We start from the raw sequence: 26,030 nt of genomic DNA, 5'->3' as shown, positions 1-26,030 counted from the left end.
TTGACAGTGAAGATGAAAAGATCATTGCCAACGGTTCTGCAATTTCCTCTCTTGCTTCCCACATAATCTAGGATATATCCCGTCAGGCCTGGGGGACTTGTCTATCCTCAAGTTATTCAAAATGCCCAACACATCTTCCTTCCTAACAAGTATCTCCTCTAGCTTACCAGTCTGTTTCAAACTCTCCTCTTCAACAATACGGTCCCTCTCATCTGTAAATACTGAAGAAAAGTACTCATTCAAGACCTCACCTATCACTTCCGACTCAATACACAGTCTCCCACTACTGTCCTTGATCGGACCTACCCTCGTCCTCGTCATTCTCATGTTTCTCACATACGCATAAAAGGCCTTGAGGTTATCCTTGATCCTACCCGCCAAAGAGTTTTCATGCCCCTCTCTTAGTTCTCCTAATCCCTTTCTTCAGCTCCCTCCTGGCTATCCTGTATCCCCCCAACGCTCTGTCTGAATCTTGTTTCCTCAACCTTATGTAAGCCTCCTTCTTCCTCCTTACAAGACATTCAACCTCCCTTGTCAACCAAGGTTCCCTCACACGACCATCTCTTTCCTGCCTGACAGGTACATACATATCAAGGACACGTCGTATCTGTTCCTTGAAAAAGTTCAACATTTCAACGACATCCTTCCCTGACAGCCTGTGCTCCCAATTTATGATCCTCAGAATCTGTCTTGCAGCATCGTATTTACCCTTCCCCCAATTGTAAAACCTGCCCTGTTGCATGCACCTATCTCTCTCCATAATCAAGGTGAAAGTCACAGAATTGTGGTCACCATTACCAAAATACTCACCCACTAACAAGCCCATCACTTTGTCCCGGTTCGTTACCAAGTACCAAATCCAATATGATCTCCCCTCTGGTCGGACAGTCTACATACTGAGTAAGAAAAGCTTCCTGGACCCACTGCATAAACACCGCCCCATCCAATCTACTTGATATAAAGAGCTTCCAATCAATATTTGGGAAGTTGAAATCTCCCATGACTACTACCCTGTGGCTTCTGCAGCTTTCCAAAATCTGTTTCCCAATCTGTTTCTCCACATCTCTGCTGCTATTGGGGGGCCTATAGTAAACACCCAACAAGGTGACTGCTCCTTGCCTATTTCTGACTTCAGCCCACACTACCTCCAAAGGCAGATCCCCCTCGAACTGCCTTTCTGCAAACGTTATATCATTTCTAATTAGCAACGCCACCCCCCTCCTTTTTTACCATCCCCCCCCTAATCTTACTGAAACATCTGTAACCAGGAACCTCCAACAACCATTCCGGTCCCTCTTCTATCCATGTTTCCGTGATGGCCACAACATCGTAGTTCCAGGTACCGATCCAGGCCTTAAGTTCACCCACCTTATTTCTGATACTCCTTGCGCTGAAGTATACACACTTGAGCCCATCTCTGTGTCTGCAAGTATTCCCTGTCAGTACTACCTTCTCCACAGCCTCCCTACATTCTTGGACATCCTGAAAAACAGCTAACCTACTTGCTGGACTACAAGTCTGGATGCCATCCCCCTGCCAAATTAGTTTAAACCCCCTCGAAGAGTGCTAGCAAACCTACCTCCCAGGATATTGGTGCCCTTCTGGTTCAGGTGCAACCCGTCCTGCTTGTACAGGTCCCACCTTCCCCAGAATGCAGTCCAATTGTCCAAATACCTGAAGCCCTCCTTCCTACACCATCCTTGCAGCCACGTGTTCAATTGCACTCTCTCCCTATTCCTTGCCTCACTGTCACGTGGCACCGGCAACAACCCAGAGATGACGACTCTGTCCGTCCTAGCTTTTAGCTTCCAGCCTAACTCCCTGAGCTACTGAATGACCTCCCCATCCCTCTTCCTACCTATGTCGTTGGTGCCAATGTGCACCACGACTTCTGGCTGCACACCCTACCCCTTAAGGATTCTAAGACACGATCCGAGACGTCTCGGACCCTTGTACCTGGGAGGCAACAAACCATCCGAGAGTCTCGCCCATGTCCACAGAACCGCCTGTCTGTCCCTCTAACTATAGAGTCTCCTATAACTAGCGCTCTCCTTCTCTCCCCCTTTCCCTTCTGGGCCTCAGAGCCGGACCTCGTGCCAGAGACCCGGTCACTGCAGTTTACCCCTGCTAGGCCGTCCCCCCCCAACAGTATCCAAAGCGGTATACTTATTGTTGAGGAGAACGACCACAGGGGATCCCTGCACTGCCTGCTTCCTCCCCTTCCCACCTCTGTTCTCTGGTGTAACTATGTCCCTGTAGCTTCTATCTATCACCCTCTCAGCCTCTTGAATAATCCTCAGTTCATCCAACTCCAGCTCCAGTTCCCTAATGCGGTCTGTGAGGAGCTGGTGCTGGCTGCACTTCCTGCAGGTGAAGTCGGCAGGAGCATCGGTGGTCACCCCTACCTCAAACATCCTGCAGGAGGAACATTCCACTGCCTGCGCTGCCATAACTCTACGCTTAGTCTCCAAAACAAGAACACTAAGTAGCTTACCTGTTCAGCCGACTGAGTCTTTATTTCTTAGGTTAGAGGAGGAGGGAGGGTGGGAGACACTACACGTGTAGTGTCTTGGGTTCCTTCTCTACTCAAACTTCTTACCTTCCCAGAAGTCTCTGTTGACGACTTCCGGGTTCCCGGTCCCAGTTGAAAAAAAAAACACAGACTGCGAAAAGAAAAATGTTAATTTAAACTGGTCTCCGCTTACCTTCCGACTCCCCTCTCTGTGCGCCCACTGTATGGCTTCAAAAGCTTAACAAATTGTTCAATTTCAGGATAATAAGGGATGGACTAAACAAAATAGTTCCTTGTCAACAACATCCACATCCAATTAAAGAATACATTTTGAAAGAAGGACATAAACCCGAACACAAAAGTTTTTGCAAGGTGTTTCTGCATGTCTGTAATGAGATAATTCACATCAAAGATCAGGTTAACAGTGTCGGCCATGTAGATCTAGTTCATATGAAGGGTTTCCACGTATCAAATACAATATTCTACAGCCAACTGAGCTCAGGAATACATAGCATAGGACATCCCAATCTCAAGTAGGAAGACATTCTGAAAGCGAATCTCAGTTGTAAGATGGATCCCATGACATGGGAAAAAGACGTCCTTGGACAGATCCAAATGGAGCAATTGTCATCAAGCAATTTAAGGAGAACAAGGTCAGGTCCCTACACGACAGGAGCACACCATAAAGCCTATGCCTTCATACAGCCCTCCAGCAGTGACTTTGTGTGTAATATTTGCAATTGGATCAGCTTTGACTGCATATGAGTGCAAATGACCAGGGTGACAAAGTCATGTTACCTATTGTCCTGCAAAAGAATGAGGAAACTAAGTCAAACAGTGTACATCCTATGAAGTAACAAAAAAAGAGAGATGTTTTGATCTTGGAGAAGTATTGATAAAATACAAACAAATATTTTTATCGTAAGAGCTGAAGCAGAATGAGATACAGAAACAATAAAATGGATTAACATTTCATTGAAATGTGTTTATCTTCTAAAAAATCTGCAACAATGGAACATGTTTGTTAGAGTATTCACAATGTGCTAAATCTTGTCCTTCTGCACATATAACGATTTTATATTTTCACAGAATTTTGAGTTTCACTGATTAATCAAGTAGTTCTGTGCAATTACTTCTTCCTCAGTTTGGCTGTGCAAACTGTGTGGGTAATTGTTGCTGGTATCAAAACTGAGTGCAAATGTTCTAGCTTTATTATCTACACATGCTAAAATGTAAATTCCAAGGTAGATGGATGGAATAAAAAAAAATATTTCAACCACAACAACTTAAACTTTAGAGCATTAATCAAAAATAATTAGATACCAACTTTATATAGATGCATAATTAAGTAATTTAATAAAATGTCTGTTCACCAAAACCAGCAAATTGCACTATTTTAAAAGTTTAGAGGCATGCTGACAAAAATACTGGCTCACTTAGTTGTTCACAACTAATACTTAGCTTGCTTCAAGTGACAAAAGGCAGTGAGAACAGTCATTCTAGGGGATTTATAAAAACACATTTATACGGCAATTGATGACATTTGAAGACAACTTATGTTTCAAAGCCAATCAGCTACTTCTTCAATTTTTATTAGGTAGTAATTCATACTGTCTGGGTTGGTTGGAGTTGGTGGGGGTGACATTAGTGGTGGCTCTGTTGCTGTCTAGTTAGCATTATTTTTGTCAAATCATAGCTGTTGTGTAAACCTGTCATCAGGACATCTTCCACAGTCCAGATCTTGTTGAACATATCTGTAGAAGGTCAGTTGATATAGATTCCAGGTGCCTTGTTCTTCAGGCCGTCCGGTCCTATGATCTTGCAATTTCTCCCAGCTTGACATTCAGCTGTTGCAGTGCAGTCATCACCAACTGAAGTGTGGACTTTGATCTGGACTACTTTAGGACCTCCCAAAAGTATTCCCCCCCACCTCTCCTCCTGTTCTCTGTCTATCAATATGATCCTACTAGCCTTGCCCTTGGTTGATACAACAGTATTGCTTCTAATACCATTCAGCTCCTGTACAATCCTGTAAGGAGTCTTGGAGTCATTCATATTTATTTCTTCATGTGTCTCTAATTTTTAGCTTCATCTATCCTTGTTTGTGTCTCCTGCAGTTCTTTTTCACAACTTTACCCAGTCTTCTGTATTCTCATTGTCTTCTTGTCTTTTCCTGATTCCTCCTTGCAATTTGCAAGCTTTCTTTCATCAATCATGGTCCATGCTAGGTCAGTTCTTTGTTGGTTTACCTCCTGTGTCTGATGGTGCCTTCTCCTGAATCCTTTTTTTGAACTGTTTGATTGTTCCTCAATGTTGCTAGATGTTATTAGAACTTTGAACCTGTATTGGACCAGCATATTAATAAACTATATGCGTATATATATGATAATTGTGGTATTCCAATATTGTACTTTATCTTATTTTGTATTGGTTTATTGCTCTGCTTTCAAACTGAAAAAGCCATGTGTGTGTGTATCAATTTGGGTTCCATAAATAACACTATGTGGAGTTAAGAGCAAAGAGAGAACTTGTGCAAAGAAGCAAGTGGAGTAGATAGATTTGATATGAATACTATGTATTGTAGTATTTAGTCTTAATTTGTTACAAAGAAGGCCAAGCCTGAAGAAGTTCCTAATCCTCCTTCTCCTCCTTGAACAGTCTGTCTTGAATCCAGTGTGAGTAGAGAACCAAAGACCTTGCTGGCTTTTATTTTTAAAAATCATTCAAAAGATGTAGACATCACTGACAAGCTCAGCATTTATTCGCATTCTCTAGTTTCCCTTGAATAGGTCATTGTGAGTCATCTTTTTGAGCATATCTGAATTGGTTCAGCCAGTTCTGAGGGCAGATGAATGTATGGACCCATATATTAACCAGGTCAGAAAAGAATGGCATACCTCATTCCTGAATAAATATTACTAAATCTGATGAATTTATGCAACACAATGTACAGTCCAAGAGAAGTGAAAACTACACTGTTGTCTGGAAGCAACTGATTTGTGCAGAATTCTTAAGGCCAAATCAAAGTCCTGCAACACATTTCACACACTTCATAAACAACTCTGTGGATCATGAAAGCACAGTAAAAACCAAGAGATGTCAGTCAGCAAGTAATCTAAATGTAGTTAATGATCCTCCAAATAGCATTGTGGAAAGATCCTTCTTGATGTTGAACAAATGTTCAGTAAGACTAAGAAAGGGCATGAGTTGGAGTATCAAGCTCCCAAATGACAGTGCTGACACTAAAGTACTTTCTCTATTCTGCATACTCATAGATGTTTCCTGCATGAATGCCCACACTACTTAAAGCACAGCTACATGCCATATTAGATGCTGCAAACCAGGAACCACCCTGCCAATGTTGTACTCCAGCATGATTACTGCTAAAAGGAAAGGAATGGTTTCTTCCCACTCCATGGACAGGGATTTGGAGGGTGGATGGATGGAGTGGTGGAAAGGAGCACACTCCTTTTACAGCCAACTGCCACAGGAAGCAACATCACCAAAGACAGCAAGCCTAAACAGAGGTCGGAACCCGGGATTATACTGTATCCCAGGGGAATTGGAACTCCTGGCAATGTAGAAAGAAGATTAGTGATCTTCTGCGCTTCAAGGCTATCATATTCTATTTGCTGCCTCACACTCAAAGGGTCAACACTAAATCTAATTCTTCCACTGCTGACATACCTCACCAAGGCTCATGCACTATGGCTTTCAGTTGTGCAAGCACCATGTCCATTCAATCGTTCTTACCTATTAATCCTCCCAAATTATTAACCTGTCCTGCTCTCTGAACTTTCCACTCACTCCAGATACCTTATTGCTACTTCTCCTTCTTATTGACCACTCACTGACTACTCTTTCATCCACAGATTCAACTATTCTCTTAATCTCTTTGCAGGAAAAATAGGAACACCCATTGGACTGATGTCACAGCAGTATCCTGACAGACCTAGCTGTAATCCCCAACTGTCTGCACTTGAGTTGCAGGAATGACCACGGTCCAATCCCTCGGTTGCCAGGACATGGATCGCCAGACTCTGGTAGGCCCAAGGGTCCAACTGACTGGTGAATCTCTTTGTAAGCTAATCGGATGACACCCTTGACTGAATGTGGTTGTACCTGTGATTAACTGTGGTTACCCTTCACCTCACTAGGAACTATTTCCCTTTGACCTTTACATATCACCATTTGCTATAAGCACAGTGCAGTGTGTTTGCCATGTAAGCAGCTGGCACATGCTGTTGGTCTGACATTGATGTAGCTCGGTGCAACATGTTGACATGTTCACACCTATCTGACCATTCAAGACCCAGTGTGCTGAGAAAGCAATGAGAGTCACACATAAGCTGGCAATGCAGGTATACCAAGATGGAGAGATGCCAGTATTGGAGTGGGTGAACAAAGTCAGAAATCACATGATGCCAGGTTATAGTCCAACAGATTTATTTAACATCACAAGCTTTCGGAGCACTCCTCCTTCATCAGGTGAAACACATCATCTGGCCCTATTTACCTTCAATCTAAAAGTAATCATATAATACGCAAATTAGTGGCTTTTACCAACTACCTAACTTACGATTTTTCTGTGATGCCACTGTTGTATTTGTGCTCGGACCCCCAGTCCTGGACTTTAGTTTATATTGTAAAAAGACCGTACAAACATTAAACAGAAGAGCAAACAAAATGCATTTCTTTCCCTCTGCACCAAATTCCCTCGCTACCTCCAAATTGCTTGAACTATGTGTCTCACTCGGATGTCATGGAGTCATAGAGATGTACAGCATGGAAACAGATCCTTCGGTCAACTTGTCCATGCTGACCAGATCTCCTAAATTAATCTAGTCCCATTTGCCAGCACTTGGCCCATATCCCTCTAAACCCTTCCTATTCATGTACCTATCCAGATGTCTTTTAAATGTTGTAATTGTACCAGACTCCACCACTTGGATGCGATCTTCTTTTTTGACCATGTGCAGCTTACTGGTTGTGCACTTTTATCAGTCCCTCTTTTAAATGGAGCTATAAGCATGTAACCATACCAAACCTTTTGGAAATGCCCATCTTGTCCACTCATGCCCTTTTGAAAAGCAAATCTAATCTCATTATCTGGTTCAGCCTACATGTAACAAGACCCATTATAATGTGTTGACTCTTAACCTCCCTCTCAAATAGCCTAGAGACACCATTAATTTAAGGGCAGTTAGGGATGAATAGTAAATGCTGGCCATTCCACTAATGTCCTGATGCCGTGAATGAATTTTTAAAGAAAGTACACTGGTAGTGCTATACTACACGATCTATGGTAATTTCAGTTAAAGACTGGACTTTGTTTCCACAGAACTGTGTGATAGTTACTCCAATAAATATAGCTGTGGAAAAATGCATCTGTAGCAGGCAGATTGGTGGGGCTGAGTTCAAGCATGACTTTGCATTTGTTTGGTCCCTCACCAACTACTACAGACCCTGTCAAGCAGTTAATTCTTTCAGGATTCAACCTACCTGGTTAATTATGATGCTGCCGAACTTCCCTTGGTAATGGACATTGCGATTTTCATCATATGTTCTATACCCTCAGTGATTTCTCTAATTAAAGAGGTGTGTGTGTGTGTGTGTACATGTGCATGTGCGCAGGCGTTCGTGCGCGCGCGGTATTTGGTAATCAAATATCCTTGCCCATGTGTAACGTGGTGCCATGACACTTCATGGGGTCTGGAGTCAATGTTGAGGACTCCTAAGTCCTTTCCCTCCAGACTGTATACTACTGTACCACTGCCTCTGCTGAGTCTGTCCTACTGGCGACACAGGACATAACAAGGATTAGTGATTATGGTGTCTGGGATATTTTCTGAAAGGTACTAGTCTGTGAGACAATTCTTCTCATTTTAGCATGTCCTCCCAGATGAGTTTAGAGCACTTTGCAGGGTCACCAGGGCTGAATTTACCATTGTCCGTTCCAGTTCCTAGGTCACTGCCAGGTTCATTATTTTGAAACTATTTTGTGGTTGATACAATAGAGTGGCTTGTTAGACCATTTTGCAGGGCACTTAAGAGTCAAACAAATTATTGTGGGATTAGAGACACATGTGGACTGGCCAGATGAGGATGGCAGATTTCCTTCTCTGAAGAACATTAATGATCTAGATAGATAATTGTTTCATAATCACTAACAGACTCTTCATTCCAGATTGTAATAATTTCACATTGTATTTGAGCCAGCGTTTCTAGATTACTAATCTAGTGATAATATCACTATATGCTATTGCGTGTATGGCTTCTGTGATGACCTGTCACCTCACAATTACTGAAGTAGGAGGATATTGCAGCAGAATGCATGACTCTCTCAACAGCACACTCTCTAAAGCAAGCTGAAAAAAAAGCCACCCTTATAATCCACTGAATGACCACAAGGATTTACTCAGCAGTGTCTTCACACAGCAGGTGCTGCGCCATCCCGAGCTGCTGGTAAAATTCCTGCAGAAGTGAAAAAGGCCATAAATTGGCTGTCTAAGTGGTTCAGTTGGGCTCTGAATGGAATGTTGGTTTGCACTTGCCATATTCCCTCACCATTTTGCCTTCCTACCTTCCAAACTGTCCCCTAAAGGCTGCTAAATGCAATCCAAATCCTGGGAGCAGCACCAAGTGAAATCAATTGGTTGAACTGAGGAGCAAAAGAGAGAAAAAAGTATGCATTTATATAGCACCTTTCATTGTCACTGATCTTCCCAACCATGCCAGTCAAGGACTTCTGAAGTTCATTTACTGTTGAACTGTTGGAAACATATAGCTAATTTGTGCACAACAAGATCTCACAAACAACAACGTGGTAGCCACTAGAAAATCTCTCTTTTTGTCATGTTCATTGTGTTGTTACATCTCACAATTAGTCTGCAGTATCTGCTTAACAGTCATGGTTCTTTATCATACTGTCACCTCTGACCTGAGCATATAAAGTCTCAGAATGCATCTTAACTAGGGCCACTTGAAGCATGACTTGCTGGTGAAAGTGTGCTACTATTTGTCACCAAATAGCCTTGTAGAAGCCCAGACATGAAAATATCTGTGACTGTAACATTTATATATATCAGAAGCGTAATAAATGTATATTGAATTTTTCAATACCCCATCACCCACACCTAGTTTTTATGTGAGAGGAACTAAATAAGCATTGCTGTATCAGGTACAAATATCCTGCTGGTGGCAATGCTCACACTATGGTGCCAAATCGTATTGAAGTTAAACTCAGAATACTAGGAATAACTCCCCTGTTCTTGTTCAGAGAGCTATAGGCTCTTTTATATCTACCTGAAAAGAGAGACTAGCCTCTGGTTTAATATCCCATCTGAAAAAGGGAACTAGAAGACAAAATATGTTAGTAAATTGCTAAAAAGTGCAGAAACAGAATGAAATAACTCCACAGTGGCTGGTCTTCCATCACTAAGTCACCCTTTATTTACACATGGAGAATCCTTGAGACTGATCCAGCTCCCTCAGAACCAACCCTCGGAGTGAACAGAATCTCTAACACTCTTTATATCTGTCAGCCAGGGCTCCCTGACTGGACCACAAAAACATTCCTAATCAGGCAATTCATATTCTATGAGGCCATCTGTCTGACCTCATTACAATCACAACATCACTCCCCCCTCTGAGCCCGAGGCCATAGGCTGGTTCTTTTCTTTTGTAGCTCCTCCTGGGGTATTTTAGCACTGGGCCAGATTGCTCAAAATCTGCTCCCATGGTTCTTACACCAAACTTCGTCTCCTGAAGTAAACTGGCCCTCTTGCTTAGCGGAGTCTTATTTCTGGCATTGGCATTCCTTTTGCTATTTCAACCCCCATCCCCCCGCCCCCCCTCCCCCCGGTCCAGGAAGATCAGATTTAACCTGGTGTGGAGTCTTCTCCCCCATTAGCAACTCTGCTGGAGCTACCCCTGTAATTGTATGAGGAGTGGTCCGATATTCAAATAGGAACGGGGACAGTTTAATATCCAGTGAAGGTATAGGCTGTTTCTTTAAGCCTGCCTTAAAGTTTAGACCACCTTTTCTGCCAGACCATTGGATGATGGTTGGTATGGGGCTGTCCTTATATGCTGGTTATGAAGTAAATGATGGCCCATTGTCTGTGACCAACACTTCTAGAAGTCCATGTATTGAGAAAGATGCATGCAGTTTTGTTTTATCATTGTCCTGTGTTTGACGAATGAACTCAATGGGCATCCAGCCATCTTGAGTGAACGTGCACAATTGACCTACATAGTTGATGTGTAACTGAATCCAGGATTTACCTGGCCATTCCCATGAATGTGGGTAGCTGCTGGTAGTAATATTTGTCCCTGTTGGCACTCTGGACACTTCCTCACCAATACAGCTATGCCTGCATCTGATCCTGGCCACAGGCATTACTTCTCACCAACAGATTCATTTTGGAAACCCCTGGATGACTCTGGTGGAGTTCAGCCAGTATCTGGCAGCCATCTTTGCTCGGAACAATCAATCTTGCTCCCATCCTCTATGTGAGCTGGTCTCTCTGGGACCAAAGTGGTTTCAATTCTAGTTGTGATGGCTCTTTTGTTTCCCCTATCACCAGCAGTTGTTACAGTTTTGCCAGGAGCAGATATTTCTACATCTAAAGTGACTGGAAGGGTGTCCAAAAAATTTAAAATCATTACAGACTGTGTTCCAGTGACAGTACCAGCGACAGTGTATCCGCCAGGTGGAGACAGTTCAATGTATTTGCATTTGCTACTTGGCCTCTTGAATAGTGTTCCAACTTGTAACTATATGCACGTAGTATTAGAGCCCACTGCTGAATATAGCCTTAATTTGGCATTTCAACTAACCAGAAATGAACTGGGATAAATTCAGCATGATAACTATGAAGGGTGTTGATCTTGAAATGTGAAAAAAACATCATTCACACAATGGGTGATGGAGTTCTAGATCTCACTGCCTAAACAGAGTGGTAAAGCTTAAACTCACATCACATAAAAAACATTTAGGTATGTGTTTGAATTTGGGTCCCTATGAGGGACGATCAAGAGCCAGAGGTTTAGATTGGACTAGACAGCTTTTACAGTGCTTTGGCCAGCACAGACATGGTAAATAGCCACTTCATCATCATAAAACTTTCTCTGTAATGGATTAATGGAGCACTGTGCTACATTCTATGCCTACCCCCAACACAGCCCACCCAGATTAAAGCTGGTTTCCAAAGTACGTTTTTGAAAATTTGACTGGTGGTCACTGCTGTGACTACAGCCAGCCCTGATAAAGGGAAAGTTATTGAGGCCAAACTGAAAGTAAGTCAGGGGTATTCGGTGGGGCCTTTTTGTCAGGTCCTCAAGAGGGTTAAAGGAGGATATGATATTGGTGAATGTGCCTCTAGTCGCCACAGGGAATCCGGAAAGGAGGGTATGCCTCTTGCTTGACGCCAACTTGCCCAATTAAATCTGCCAGAATCCTGCTTGGTGTGGGACTTCCTGTGATTCATTAATGACCATTAAGTGGCCACTTGAGGGTCTCAATAGACCCAAGCCTCAGCAAGCCATCCAATGCCTCTACCTCTTCATAAAATGAGATTTGGGTTGATGGGTTGAGCAAGAAAGCAGCAGGCTGGCTGTTCACAATATTTTATCAGTTCACCAAGTCATGGCTAAACGTGTTAGTGAGGGAGTGTAGTATCCAACCCAATGTTTCTATCTGTTGAGCAATGATAATGCATAGAAATAGTGGATTAAAATTTAGGTTTCTTTTGTAGCAGTTCAGTTGCTTTCACAAAGCAGCTCTTATGCAATATACTGATTTGGTTTCTGGTTTGGGTCACATACAATTTGTCCTTTATTCTCCTTGTTTCTTGGTTTATCTTCAGCCACCACCTTGAACATATTTACAAGATGCTTATTTTAACTGTCACAGCCAGTTTCAGAGTTCTTTATGAACACGTCTTGTACAGTCTCACATTTTTAATTATAAGTATTTTTCAATTACCTCTAGATTTCTAAAGGTAAATTTCCAAGAGGCAAAATATATATTCTTTGTGAGAACATCACTTACTATGTTTTCAAATAATAAGTCATTACTGGAAGAAATCTAGTCCACTAAATTCAGCAGGTGTTGCTTCTCCCGGATTAAATACAGGGGAAAGGTGCATCATAGGGAAGCATGGTCAGGATTAGAAGAACAGTAATGACAAAGGCTATCTGGATGTTTTCAATTTTAGAGATGGGGCCATCTTGAAGATTCTGTTCAGTATTAGATATAAAGAGTCATTACAACATTGGGAGAAGCTTTTCGCCCCATTTAATACATGTTGAGCAATCCAGTCAGTCGCATTCCCGCACTCTTTTTCTGTAGCCATGCAAGTTTATTTCCCTGAAGTGGCTTCCTGAAGAAGGGCTTATGCCCGAAACGTCGATTCTCCTGTTCCCTGGATGCTGCCTGACCTGCTGTGCTTTTCCAGCAACACATTTTCAGCTATTTCCCTGAAGTGCCTTTCCAGTTTTTAAAAAATTGACTGCACTTTCACTGCTTCGTAAACAATGAGTTCTAGGTCATTATGACTTGCCACGTAAAATGCTGTCCCTTACAAGCTTCATTTATCTCTTACAAAATACTTTAAGTGTGTGTCCCCAAGTTGTTATACCATGAACTAAAGGGAATAGTTTTTTTAATGTCTAATTCTACACACCCCTATTGGATCTCCTGTTTCAATCTGTATAGGTTCAAAGAGAACAACTCTTAACTTCTCCTAAATTAACCTCATAGCTAAATTCTGTCATCTCTGGGACCATTCCTGCAAACCTACTCTGTAACATCTCAAAGGATCATTATAGCCTGCCTAATATGGAGTGGTCATAACTGGATGCAATACTTACGGTAGGACATAATCTGAGCTTTATGAAGGTTTAGCATTACTTCTCTTCGTTTGTACTCAACATCTTCTTTAATGAACACAAGACCTTATACACTTTGCTAAATAGTCTGTCAACATATTCTGTCACCTTCCAAGATATATACACGTGAATCCCCAGGTTCTTCAGTCTTTGCACAATCTTCCCAAATAATTTCAATTGAAAGCTCTCATCACTATTTCTGACATTTTACAAATACTTCTCTGGGAACTAAAAATCATTGAAGATGATTCCACTTTTTAAAAATTCAATGAATTGAATTGGGAATGTGAACATTCACAGTAAATTCATAGCTCAAATATTTGCATAACCTTTGCTGAAATACAATGTTAAAAATCACACAACACCAGGTTATAGTCTAACAGGTTTAATTGGAAGTACTAGCTTTCAGATAACTTGGTTGATAAGGGCAATTTCGTATGCATGACTTATTTAGATTTTCCCATTTTTGATAATATTACACAATATTACCAACAAGATTAAAGCAAATTAAACTAACACTAATTTAGTATTGGATTAAAGTCTATATGAAAGATATACCTGCCAAAACCTATAGTATGATATCGCTATCTGTTAACAACTAATTGTATCAGAGGTGACAAGTCTGTCACTTTTTTTTGCTATGTGCTCTTGTAGCGGGTAACTCCAGTAAAACCACATTTAATGCACATCTTGTGAGTAGATGATAGGGCTTCCACAATGGCAAGACATAATAGTCCATATATTGCAAGAGTGATGAAACGTAATGACAATATTTCATCAAATTACATGTATAAACTACTGGAAAATTTTAAGAGAGTGGTGTTCGTACACCATTACTACTCTGGACCTTCTGAGTACTCATGACACTGGAAAGGGAGGTTCTGTAATCTTCATAAGTTTCTTCAGCACATCCTATAAATTGTACTGAAATCAGTGTGTATTAGTTATGCAGAGATTGAATAATGATTCCAGTGGCAAGGTTGCCAAGCAAATGAACAGCTCTATCCTGGGAGACTTGGGTTTTTTGAGTGCTTGAGTTTTAACTGCATCAATCAAGGTGAGTATTCCATCATTCCTAACTTCATCCTTGTAGAGAATAGAATTGTTTCAAGGGATGACCATGTAAGCCATTCATTACAGAATACCAACTGATACTGTATGTTCATATATCTGGTAAAATTAAGCTTCTGTCGCTATGAACTGATGTTTAGTGGTTGCAAATTCACTGACAGCAGCGAATTATATGTCAAAAGCAAGATAAAAAGCCTTGATTTATGTTCAGTGAAGTAAGGAAGAATATTACAAGAGTGTGAAATTAGGGTATGTAATTAATATGTATATAGTGTGGTTCAGACTTTCAAACGGCCTGTTGTGTATGAGCCAGTTAAATGAACAGTCTCAAATAACTCCTCAAATATAGCAGCTCAGACAGTTCACATCAAATGAGAAAATATTTGGGATAATTTAGTTAAATAGGAAGAATCAGACAATCCCCATCTATTGAGAAAATACAGAAATTCATTTCAATACGAATGTGTGGGAAAAACCGCCAAAAGGTCTAACTGCTACGTTTTTCATTACTTGTAGACTGATAACCTGATATTCTGTGATAAACACTTCATGGCCTTTCACTTATTAATCTTTTCACTATTTAGCAAAGATATTCATTGTCTCTTAAGCAACTATTTATTTTTAAGATCCAATGGAGTATGAAGATAAGAAAGGATGAGAGTAAGGAGGGGTTCTTAAACAAGGATGAGACTTCAAAGTTGAAACTGCTTAACTGGGAACCAGTGTAGGTCAGCAAGCACAAAGATGATGAGTGAATGGGATTTGGTGAGAATTAGGATACAGGCACCAGAGTATTGAATATCCTCAAGTTTACAAAGAGTAGAGCATGGGACACCAGTCAGGGATGTCTTGGAATATTCAAGTCTCAAAGCAAAAAGAACATGAATGAGGGTTTTAGCAGGTGGATTGAGGCAAGGCCAATGTAAAGATACAAATAGGCAGTCTTAATTATGCATTCAGAAGCTCATTTCTAGGTCAGATATAGCACCACTGTTCTTAACATTCAACCTGAAGCAGTCACTGACTTTTTAGATATATCAAACATAGAAAGATTCTGAGTGATTTGAGCATTATGATTTTAAGTCAGGTAGCTCATGGCTTACAGTCTTCTTCAGACCAGGTTGTAAACTGAAGTTGTCACCCAGAATGAATGTATTTACTGTCAAGACACCTAACAAATACAATTGTATTTGAGAAAATTAAAGTCCCATCCATTGCCCTGAAAATCACACTTATAAATGGCAGCAGCTGTGTCATTGGATTGCACCTCTTCTACCATAAAATTGCATTAATTCATACTGTCACTTTGAGTTACTTAAAATTAGAACAGTTTTGTAACTTGTGTATCAAAACAAAACGGGCAACAAATGCTGGTGTCATCTGCAATGCCTACACCTAATAAATGAATAAAACGTTTTTTATTTTTATCTTTCAGCAAGACCATGAAACAATTTGCTTTTACAATTAATATCCATAAATCCAACTGCTTTCAGGTCCTCCAAACGATTAATTTTCAGTTTGAGCAGCAGTAATGTGAAACATGACTTAAATTTAGCAAATTTGTGTTGGTATTGATTTTCTAAATGCAAAGCTATTATGATAGGTATGTCCCTGTCAGGCAGTGATAGGTATGTCCCTGTCAGGCAGTGATGGGTATGTCCCTGTCAGGCAGGGAGGAAGTGATAAGGTAAGGGAACCATGGTTTACTACAGAAATTGCATCTCTTGTTAAGAAGAAGAAAGAGGCTTAAGTGTTGATGAGGCAAGATGGTACAGATGAGGCGATGGAGAGTTACAGATTAGCTAGGAAGTTAAGAAGAGCAAAGAGAGGACACGAGCAGTCTTTAGCAAATAGAATAAAGGAGAACCCTAAAGCTTTCCATAAGTATGTGAGGAATAAAAGGATGATTAGGGTAGGAATAGGGCCAGTCAAAGACAGAAGTGGGAAGTTGAGTGTGGACCCTGTAGAGATCAGAGAGATGCTAAATGAACATTTCTCATCGGTGTTTACTCAGGAAAAGGAGAATATTGTAGAGGAGAAAAATGAGGTTTGAGATATTAGACTAGAAAGGATTGAGGTTAGTTATGCACAGGTGTTATCAATTCTAGAAGAAGTGAAAGTAGACAAGTCCCCTGGGCCACATGGGATTTATCCAAGGATTCTCTGAGAAGCTAGGGAGGAGATAGCAGAGCCTTCGGCTTTGATATTTGAGTCGTCATTGTCTATGGGTTTAGTATCTGAGGACTGGAGGATTGCAAATGTTGTGCCCTTGTTCAAGAATGGCAGCAGAGATGACCCAGGTAATTATAGACCAGTGAGACTTACTTCTGTTTTAGGAAAGGTTTTGGAAATGATTATAAGAGGTAAGATTTATAATCATCTAACAAGCAACAATTTGATTTCAGATAGTCAACATGGTTTCGTCAAGGGCAGGTCGTGTCTCACAAACCTCATTGAGTTTTTTGAGAAGGTGACCAAGCATGTAGATGAGGGTTGGGCAGTTGACGTGGTATACTTGGACTTCAGTAAAGCCTTTGATAAGGTTCCACATGGTAGGCTGTTTGAAAAAATGCAGAGACATGGAATTGAGGGTGATTTAGCAGTTTGGATTAGAAACTGGCTTTCTGGACGAAGGCAGCGAGTGGTGGTTGATGGAAAATATTCAGTCTGAAGTCCAGTTATTAGTGGTGTTCCACAAGGATCTGTTTTGGGACCACTGCTGTTTGTCATTTTTATAAATGACTTAGATGCAGGCACAGGTAGATGGATTAGTAAATTTGCAGACAACACTAAAGTCGGTGGAGTAGTGGACGGTTTGGAAGAATGTTACAGGTTGCAAGGGGATTTGGAAAAACTGCAGAATTGGGCTGAGAATTGGCAAATGGAGTTCAATGCAGCTAAATGTGAGGTGATGCACTTTGGGAAGAATAACAGGATGGCAGAGTACTTGGTCAATGGAAAGATTCTTGGTAGTGTGGATGTGCAGAGCGATCTTGGAATCCATGTGCATTGATCCCTGAAAGTTGCCACCCAGGATAGTGCTGTTAAGAAGGCATATGGTGTGTTAGGTTTCACTGCAGTCATTGTTTTTACCTTCATTGGCAGAGGGATTGAGTTCCGGAACCGTAATATTATGCTGCAACTATACAAAATGCTGGTGCGGCCACACTTGGAATATTGTGTATAGTTCTGGTCCCCCCATTACAAAAAGGATGTGGAAGCATTGGAAAAGGTGTAGAGGAGATTTACCAGGATGTTGCCTGTCTGGAGAGAAGGTCTTATGAGGAAAGGCTGAGAGACTTGGGTCTTTTCTCATTGGAAAGAAGAAGGCTAAGGGGGGATTTGATAGAGACATACAAGATGATCAGAGGATTAGATATGGTAGACAGTGAAATACTTTTTCCTAGGATGATGACGTCAGCTTGTACGTGAGGGCATAACTACAAATTGAGGGGTGATAGATTTAAGACTGATGTCAGAGGCAAGTTCTTTACACAGAGCGCGGTAAGGGCATGGAATGCCCTACCTGCTAATGTAGTCAACTCAGCCACATTAGGGAGATTTAAACAATCCTTAGGTAAGCTCATGGATTTTGGGATAGTGTAGGGGTCGAGCTGAGAAAAGTCCACAGTTCGGCGCAACATCGAGGGCCGAAGGGCCTGTTCTGCGCTGTAATGTTCTATGTTCTATAATTACATTGTAACTACATTCACTAAAGAACAATGGTTGAATGATGCAAAAGTTGCAGCACACTGTGGCATAAAATAATTAATGACTTACACTGGAAATAGTCCAGAAGGTCCTTAATTTTTCTGTTACAAATACAGCTAGAAATCATAATGCAAGCTACCATATACCTTGTAGGTGATATATAACACTGATATCAGATCTACATAGAGAAAATGGCTTCTGATAATCTATGAATAGTTTTCCACAATTATAGATTGCAGAGCTAATTTCATTCTGTAAATTTATACCACAAGGCAAAACAATCCATCAATTACAGATTTACAGTATTACAACAATTGTGTCCAAACATAGGAAAAGGTCTTTTAAAATTTTTTCTCATCCCTGCATGACTACAATTCTATACCATTGCCTTCATCCTCCTCCCTGCAAATCTTTTGCTCTGTGCAAGCAAGTAATCTCCTGTGAGAGATGGAAAACCTTACAGCCAATCTGGTTGAACGAAGCATTTTTCAGCTTCAGTCCTTTAGAACTACTTTGGTATTCGACAAATGCAACTGATGTTGCACACATATTAAATAGTTGATAGTTCAATCAAAGATGTGGCCTCTCAAATATCAGATGAATTGGTTATGATCTTTGTGTGACAGTATTATGATTGAAAAAAATAATTCTAATGCTGTGCTCAATAGTTTATTTTCCTCTGCTACATTGGGATTTTCAGTTTACTAGATTTCACTGAGATGCAGACAAAACGTAGTTACTTCAAAGTGTGGTTCAGCAGCATTGCCTCCTAAATTTTTTGTGACCTTTGATCCTTGATGATAATCATACTTGAAGCTGACATCTGCCTTATATAGACAGATCATGCGTTAGTTCAGTCCCAGTTCTACGATCATCTGGATATCCTATTTGTAGCATATGCGATGGCATTTCCAGGCTTGATTTTTTTTAAAATTTGCAGTTGAGGTCGATATAACATGAAGGCAGTTTACCTCTGCAAATCTTGCTATTGGCTTCTTGCCAGGTTAAAACCTTCAAAAAGGTTTTTCTATTTGCAAGATATGACTCATACTGTTTTTTAAAATTTAATATACTGAAGTCTAATGCTAACTTTGAAAAAGTATTTCATGGAATTTAAGAAAAATGAATGGTGTTCTGTCCTCTGATTAAATTTTCCATTTTGATTTCCAGTTTTTCACACATAGCTAACACACAGAGCTGTCTGTTTTTGCTTCCATACCCTGAGGAAGTACTGTGGTAACATGATATATGGAGCAGCACAGTGATTCTTTTCAAGAAGCTGGCAAGCAATGGTTAATGTTATGAATGTAAAATTCATCTCTTCATTTTATGCTGCCAGCACTTATGGCAATGTGACAAAAAATGACAGGTATGGAAGTGACTTGAAATGCTGAAAATTAAAGAAACAGTGTCCTTTTTGTTGCTTATCACAGTCTTCCATTACGTTCTGAAAATTAAGCTTTGTGCATTACTTGTTAGCCAACTCCATTTGTTTTTATTTAAATATTCTGTGCATTGAGATATAACATTACTATAGTACGTCATGCCCAATGACTGACAGGAGAATTATGTTAACTGCCCAAATTTCCAAGTGTATCATATAAATAGTTTCTATTGCCTATAGCTGCATTCAAACCATTTTCTGTATGACTAACGCAGGCATTGTCTGGATTTCTACCAAAACACAACAACCAACAATTGTAGTAGCATTTTAAAAGGAAATGCTGTGTCTGCACATTGAGTGATAGCATTTCATTTTTAGAAATTTGGCCTCCCAGTTTCACTTCACAACATCAAAACTATGTAAACTATATCTAAGCTTTAATGTAGATCAGTGCAATAAACTGAAATAAACTGTTAAAAGAATGGATTAAAATAATTATCGAATTTCAAACTCATAACAACATAGCATTACCTGGTTAAAAAATGGAATAGAATTCAATATTAACTTAGTAAGACCAAAAAATAAGACTGTCCAAAGAATCAAATACAATGGATCAGTAGTCTGTAATGTGTGAAGATGTCAAGGAAACCATACCATGCTTAAAATTAAAACTGAGGAACAATTATAAGGAAATTAGAAGATTGAAACAGTAATAAATATAAAATAATCCAAGTGTTAAAATATTTGACATTGGACAGAATTCAAGCAGCTTGACAGAGCTTCTTTGAATTCCTCCTCCAGGAGTTTAAAGTCAGAACACTGCAAAATTCAAAGAATTATGAAACAGTTCTTTGAATTACTATGTCTATTAACCAATCAACTTTGTAAAGTATTGTTTGCAACAAATATATTGCTTTACTATTTCTTTTAAAACTTGAATCTAGTAAGATAACTGATGGAAATATTTACTTGTTTTTGGATTTTAAATACCTTATTTATATAATGTGCTTATAGTAATGTGGGTGTTGGCCTCAATTTGATACTGGGGGTTTGCATTGATTATTATTTATTATGTTAAATAAATTCAAGAATAGTCACTTTACAGATGAGATGTTGCTATAAATCATATGATATAGATAGAATCTGATCATAGTCCCAGATGTCTTATGTAAATGATTTAGCCATTTGTACCACATTCATGATTAGTATAATCAATAACACAATAAATTTTCCTTCGAGCCATTCAATAACTATAGTTAATATTTTAGGCAGTCTTAATCTCATCTGTCACTTCCTTTCAGTATAGTTTTTGCAGGGCTTTAAATAGTGAAGAAGGTTCCCTCCCCCAACAGTATGCAGCTTCATTTCAAACAAAGTAAGCCTTTATTTCAAAGTTTAGTTTTTGAAATAAAAAGTCAGGAACATTTAGTTAAAACAAACATCAGCCTCTGATCCAGAAAAGGAGAGTCTTCTCATACCTTTTCATTTCGACTTGGTTGCTAGAGTAAGTTTAATTGAATATCTGACTTTTTGTTCTATCATGTAATGATCCTCATGCTACTTTTATTAAAATAAAATGAAATAGTGTCAACCTTCAATTATAATAATTTATTATCTACTTAGGTTCCATAAAAGAATGTTATATCAAAATTATAAAAATCTTTATACATAGTAACAAAATTTTCCTTGTGTGGTGGGAAACTGAATGATAAGCAGTTTCAACGAATTGAAAAAAATATTCAAGACAGAATTTGAAATGCCTTGTCATAAACTGTCAAGTAAAAATAATGAAACAGTTAACAGCCACAATTTATCTGATTTTCCTGCAATGATACAAGTCAAGGGTGTTGGGAGAAATTTGAAGGGGAAGAAAGAAATGATCGGGTCAAAAATTAATCTGAAACTTTAAGCTGAAGGTAACTTCCTGTTTGTGCCTATATTCTCAGAAGAGGCATTGAATGGAATATAAATATGTATATAAAAAAAAAGAGTTCAAGCATTCTAGTCGAATGCAAATATGTTTTAGTGGAAATTCCAAAGATAGTAATGATACAAGTATGGATAAAGGTTGCTTGTCTATTCTCTTAGTTTTTGGTGTGATAGAGAATTAAAACGTACGTTCACAATAATGGGGAATAATACCTCTTTATATACTATTGAAATTTCAAAGCACGTTTAAAATGTGAAATATACAAGTGTAAAAAGAATTATAATGCTCTTACTTTGTAATTTCAAATTACAGTTTAGACAAGTAACATGGGTATCAATATTAATATATTAAGACTGATTTTATGAACATAGCCTGCTAGTACAATACCTCATATACTAGGAACACATATCAGAAAGTTGGCTCCATGTGGTGTCAGCACTCTGTTACAACTGAGCTGACCAATGCCTGGTGTAGATGGAGGAAGTCCTAAGATAATGTATGACATGGATATACGAGCCACAGTTTACAGACAAGTATCATCTGCTCAAAGAGGAACTTGTTGGCACCAAAGTATATGAAGGAAAGCAGCTGTTGAGAAGATTATGCCTTGAGCAGTGCAATTTCTCGGTATTGGATTGAGCCATCTTATGGTTATAAACTTAAGCCCTGCAGGAGAGCTTAAATACATTGCCTTCTGCAGAATGCTAATAAATAGACCAAACTGACATTTGCTAGTGTTATGTTAACAAGTTGCTTTCTGTGGATAAATATTATTGGCACATATGAAAAATTAACTGTACATGTGAAGATTATTGTGATTTCTCCAGAATCTTTTAAGATTGCTTCAAGATGGTTTAGTGCCACTATGGAAGCCTCACTCAAAGGTATACTTCAGTGTACAAGACAGAATTATGGCTACATCAATGGGACCTTGATTCTCTGATCCTTATTCTTGTTGAGTTAGGTTGTAGGCTGCGAGTGTGGGACGATTATTCAGTGCTTAAAGGCAAGGTTAAACAATTGTTTGATACTCTTTACACAGATGCAGAGCAGAATTGGGATCTCAGTTTGGAGTTATATGTTCTGCATCACTGAGAAATATCAACTACTTTGCAATTACACAAAAATTCCAGTACATCTCTTTGTAGGAACCTACATGCCAAAGTTCAATGCATCCACCAATATTGACAGAAGCTAAAAAGACTAGACATGAAGAAAAATAAATATTTGCATTTATACAGCAGTTTTCATGTTCACTTGGATGTCTCATTAACCACTAAATATGTTTTACAGACAATGATGCACTTCTGAGGTGGTGATTGTTGTAATATAGAAAACATGGCATTTAATTTCCATGCAGCTGATTCTCACAAACAGCAATGTGATAAATATTAACAAGGATACCAGAGATGTTACCCCTGCACATCTTTCATATTGTGGATTATTTTACAACTAATAGTGCAGGCAGATGAAGCCTCAGTTTAACACTTTCTCCAGAAGATGGTACCTCTAACAGTACGGTACTCCATCTTGGAGTGGCAATCTTCATTTTTTGCTTAAAACAGGGGGAGGGAACCTATAACCTTATAAATTGGGGCAAGAGTGTTATCAATCAAACTAAAGCTAACAAATGTGTAAAGAGCTTTTACTGTGATAAGTGATACAAGGTCAAATTTCAAAAATGGTCTTTGGTCAAAAGCTGCTGAATGTTAACATAGAAATGACCCTCTTCCTTTGTGTAATTCTGATGATTTGTTTGAAGACATTTGTCACAGAAATCGTAAAGCATTTAGATAACCAAGATTGTAGAGTGACATTGGAAAGTGTAAAATTAGATAAGTCCCCTGGGCCAGATGGGATTTATCCTAGGATTCTCTGGGAAGCCAGGGAGGAGATTGCAGAGCCTTTGGCTTTGATCTTTATGTTGTATTTGTCTGTAGGAATAGTGCCAGAAGACTGGAGGATAGCAAAGATTCTTCCCTTGTTCAAGAAGGGGAGTAGAGACAACCCTGGTAATTATAGAAAGTGAGCCTTACTTTGGTTGTGGATAAAGTGTTGGAAAAGGTTATAAGAGATAGGATTTATAATCATCCAAAAAGGAATAAGTTGACTAGGGATAGTTAACACACTTTTGTGAAGTGTAGGTCACAAACCTTATTTAGTCTTTGAAAAGGTGACCAAACAGGTGGATGAGGGTAAATTGGTTGATGTCGTGTATATGGATTTCAGTAAGGCATTTGATGAGGTTCCCAACGGTAAGCTATTTCTCAAAATATGGAGGCATGGGATTTCATATCCGAGTTATTAATGTTCAATGGTTCCTGCACAGATCCCTGTGGTACACCTGCTGGCGAAAGTATACTATCCACCAATTTTGCATACAATTTGCCAACTTGCCTTGGAACCCAGTCCTTTTGGACCAGCCTTCCATGTTCGATCAGAAACTGGCGAGCTGAAAGATGATAGAGGGTGGTGATTGATGGGAAATGTTCATCCTGGAGTTCAGTTACAAGTGGTGTACTGCAAGGATCTGTTTTGGGTCCACTGCGGTTTTGTCATTTTTATCAATGACCTGGATGAGGGTGTAGAAGGATGGATTAGTAAATTTGTGATAACACTAAGGTTGGTAGAATTGTGGATAGAACTGAAGGATGTTGCAGGTTATGGAGAGATATAGATAAGCTGCTGAGCTGGGCTGAGAGGTGGCAAGCAGAGTTTAATGCAGAAAAAAGTGAGGTGATACACTTTGGGAAGGAGCAACAGGAATGCAGAGTACTGTGCTAATGGTAAGATTCTTGTATATAGATCCCTGAAAGTTGCCACCCAGGGTGATAGTGTTGTTAAGGCGGCATTCATTGCGTTAGCTTTTATTAGTAGAGGAATTGAGTTTTGGAACCATAAAGTCATGCTGCAGCTGTACAAAACTCTCGTGTGGCTGCATTTGGAGTATTGCGTTCAGTTCTGGTCACCGCTTTACCACATTGGGGTGGCATGGTGGCTCAGTAGTTAGCACTGCTGCCTCACAGAGCCAGGGACCCAGGTTTGATTCCCACCTTGGGCAACTGTCTGTGTGGAGTTTGCACATTCTCCCTGTGTCTGCTTGGATTTCCTCTGGTTGCTCCGGTTTCCTCCCACAATCCAAAGATGTGCAGGCCAGGTGAATTGGTCATGCTAAATTGCCCATAGTGGTAGGTGCATTAGTCAGGGGTAAATATAGGATAGGTAAATGTGTTTGGGTGGGTTATTCATCAGAGGGTCGTTGTGGAGTTGTCAGGCTGAAGGGAATCTAATCTAATCTGGTATGGAGGGAAGGTATTACAAGGAAAGGCTGAGGGACTTTAGGCTGTTTTTGTTGGAACGAAGATGATTGAAAGGTGACTTAATTGAGACATATAAAATAATCAGAGTGTTAGATAGGGTGGACAGGGAAAGGCTTTTCCTCGATGCTATTGGCTAGCACAAGAGGATATAGCTTTAAATTGAGGGGTGATAAATATAGGACAGATGTCAGAGGTAGTTTCTTTACTCAGAGAGTGTTTGGGACTTGGAACACATTGCCTGCCACAATAGTAGACTCCAAAACTATAAGGGCATTTACATAGTCATTGGATAGACATATGGACAAAAATGGAATAGTGTAGGTTAGATGGGCTTCAGATTGGTTTCACAGGTCAGCGCAATATTGAGAGCCGAAGGGCCTGTACTGTGCTATAATGTTCTATGTTCTATTGTCAGAATGAACTGGATGATGTCGTTTGTTTCGTTTTGAAACACAGATTTGTGTAAAGAGAATCATTAATGGAAAAAAAAATCAACTCCCGGTTGGCCACTTTGTACCTGAAAAAGGCAACCATCGGTTGGAAATGGAAGTTGACCTATCTTTGCATTTAAAGTAATGTTCAAAGCTCACTCAGTTTTCAGGCAATCCTGAAAGTGAGCGTAAAGCTTCTTAAGTATTCAAATGAAGGGCTTACATTGGTTACAGGACAAAGCTAAATGTACATAATGCATACTGTGTCTAGTTGTATATGACATTGGGTGGCCTATCGAATGGTGCTGGATTATCTGTGGTCTTTAAGCCTCTCAACCACAACACCAGCAATGCTCCTGAGCAAGCATAATATAACACAATGGCTGTTTGCAACTCACTTGTAGTATTTAGATGAGTCCAAGCAAGCTGGAATGTATTGTGTCCGAACAGTCATTGCCAACATAGTGCTCATTTTGGACTCATGACCAATACATTACTCTGTTTTTACCAATTTTCTTTAGTGTTAGAAGAGAAATGCCTGAAGTCTGACAACATGAATGAGTGCTGTATTAGGTTTTAAGAGGATATAGAGGATTATCCACCTAAGGAATCTAACGCATAAGTCAAGTTGCAATATTTTACTATTTTACAACTATGTAAGCATTTCTTTTCCATTGAGTTTGTGTTTGTGTAAAGATAAGGTAATAACTCAAAGGATCATAGGTATTGGAGAGAGAGAACTGGTTATATCTAGTGTGAGGGGCACACTACATACGCA

This window comes from Chiloscyllium plagiosum, chromosome 17 (assembly GCF_004010195.1).
Source record: "Chiloscyllium plagiosum isolate BGI_BamShark_2017 chromosome 17, ASM401019v2, whole genome shotgun sequence".
Taxonomy (NCBI): domain Eukaryota; kingdom Metazoa; phylum Chordata; class Chondrichthyes; order Orectolobiformes; family Hemiscylliidae; genus Chiloscyllium; species Chiloscyllium plagiosum.
The sequence above is the reverse complement of the archived record's forward strand: the minus strand, read 5'-3'. Positions refer to the sequence as shown.